The following is a 2,816-nucleotide window of genomic DNA, read 5'->3' as shown; positions in this document are numbered from 1 at the left end:
AGGGGTCTCCTAACAACTTCCAGCGCCGTTAACAAACTCTCCCATAATTCTTTGGGGGAATCCATTGCGATTAAAGTGGCCTACTAGTGGTTTAAATGCATGGCTCCTGGTGGAGTACAAGTTCAGATTTAAGGTGCTGGTTTTGACCTTTAAAGCCCTTCACGGCCTAGGACCCTCGTACCTACGGGACCGCCTCTCCCGGTATGCCCCACGGAGAGCCTCAAGGTCCATAAATAGTCCCGGGCCCTAAGGAAGTTAGATTAGCTTCGACCAGAGCCAGGGCCTTTTCAACACTGGCTCCGGCCTGGTGGAACGCTCTGCCTCATGAGACCAGGGCCCTGCAGGATCTGATTTCTTTCCGCAGGGCCTGTAAGACAGAGTTGTTCCACCTGGCCTTTGGCTTGGAGTCAATTTGAGTCTCCCCCTCTTTCTTTTTCCTTTTTCCTTTCTCCTCCTGTGATGAGGCTGCATTTTAATATTTTAATGTTTCAATATTTTAATGTTGTATTTTAATCTTGTTTTTAAGCTGTATTCATTCAACTTGTTTTTATTATTGCTTGTTAGCCGCCCTGAGCCCGGCCTTGGCTGGGGAGGGCGGGGTATAAATAAAAATTATTATTATTATGGTGCAGGTGTGGCCTTAGTCAAGACATAAACTTGAGCTCCATGGAAATCAGTAGGGCTCAACTAAATTACAGTCGTACCTTGGTTGCCAAACGCCTTGGAACTTGGACATTTCGGCTCCCGAACGATCGAAAACCAGAAGTGAGTGTTCTGGTTCCTGAATGATTTTCGGAAGCCGAACAACCTGTGTGGCTTCTGATTGGCTGCAGGAGCTTCCTGCAGCCAATCAGAAGCCACACTTTGGTTTCTGAATGTCTTGGAAGTTGAACGGACTTCTGGAATGGATTCTGTTCAACTTCCAAGGTATGACTGTAATGCAATCTTACTGAATTCAATGGGACTTACTCCCCAGTAAGTATGTTTAAGGACGGATCATTAACCTGGCCCAAACCCACTGGCTCCAAGGCCATTCCAGTAAGCTAAGAGCTTTTATCACTCAAGTTTTTTTGAGAAATCTAGGACTTTTGGATCCCATTTCAGTTTTTATCTTGTCTCTTCTCCAAAGAACTCAAGAGTTGGAGAGATTCCTCTCGCTCTCTCTCCATCTATTGCACCTTCGCAACAAACTTGTGAGGAAGCTCACACTGAGAGCAATTACTGGCCCACCAAGTGAGCTTCATAACTGAGTGAGGATTTCAACCAGAATTTCACTCGTCCAAGACTCCACTCTGCACTGACATATACATTCTCTACATCAACTGGATCTCTTATACAGTGGTGCCCCGCAAGACGAATGCCTCACAAGACGGAAAACTCACTAGACGAAAGAGTTTTCCGTTTTGGAGGTGCTTCGCAAAACGAATTTCCTATGGGCTTGCTTCGCAAGACGACAATGTCTTGCGAGTTCCTGCGGGGGTTTTTTCCTCCCCCCCCTTTTTCTAAGCCGCTAAGCCGCTTATCAGCTGATCCGATAAGCCGATAAACCGCTAAAAGCCGCTAATAGCGCTAATCCATCAATGGGCTTGCTTCGCAAGACGAAAAAACCGCTAGACGAAGAGAATCACAGAATGGATTCTTTTCATCTTGCGAGGCACCACTGTAGCTGCCAGAAAACCTTCTACTGCTCTGGAGGACATACACCCACCACCACCAAGGCAGGCTCCAATCCTCTTTGGCCTACAGGCCTCAAATATTTCTTAATAACAACACAGGGAGAGCCCTGTTGGATCAGAGCAAAGGTCCATCTATCCCAGCATCCTATTCTCACAATGACCAACCAGATTCAAAGTCTGCAAAGAAGACCCAAGTTCAACAATGCTCTCTCCTGGCTTGTGGTTCCCAGATACTGGTATTCAGAGGCATATCGTCTCCAATAGTGGAGGAAGAACTTAAGCTTTCTCCTCCACAAACTGATATAATTTTCTCATTATTAATGTCTCCCATCCCTACCCTCTGAATTGGTCTGGGCTTCTGCTCTCAACCCATCCCTCAAAGCTGTAGGCCAAACCTTTAAAGCCCTAAACGGTCTCGGCCCAGTATACCTGAAGGAGCGCCTCCACTCCAGCTGTTCAGCCCAGACACTGAGGTCCAGCTCTGAGGGCCTTGCGACTGTTCCCTCACTGCGAGAAGTGAAGTTACAGGGGACCAGGCAGAGGGCCTTCTTGGTAGTGGCACCCTCCCTGTTGAAACACCCTTCCATCAGATGTCAAGGAGATAAAGAACTACACAAGCTTTAGAAGACACCTGAAGGCAGCCCTGTATTGGGAAGTTTTTAATGTTTGATGTTACGTTTTTATATGTGTTAGAAGCTGCCTAGAGTGGCTGGGGCAACACAGCCAGGTGAGCGGGGTGCAAACAGTAAAATATTAATAATAATAATTATTATTATTATTAATTATTATTATTGTTGTTATTATTATTATTATTATTATTATTATTATTATTATTATTATTATAGTGATACCTCAGGTTAAGTACTTAATTCGTTCTGGAGGTCCGTACATAACCTGAAACTGTTCTTAACCTGAAGCACCACCTTAGCTAATGGGGCCTCCTGCTGTTGCTGCGCCGCCAGAGCACGATTTCTGTTCTCATCCTGAAGCAAAGTTCTTAACCCGAGGTAATATTTCTGGGTTAGCGGAGTCTGTAACCTGAAGCGTATGTAACCTGAGGTACCACTGTATTATTATTATTATTATTATTATTATTAATCTCTTTCCATTCACACATACTGTCAACACCAGGCCAGATGC

Source organism: Podarcis liolepis (genome assembly GCF_965112155.1).
Source record: "Podarcis liolepis genome assembly, chromosome: 13".
NCBI lineage: Eukaryota > Metazoa > Chordata > Lepidosauria > Squamata > Lacertidae > Podarcis > Podarcis liolepis.
Note: the sequence above shows the minus strand (reverse complement) of the source record.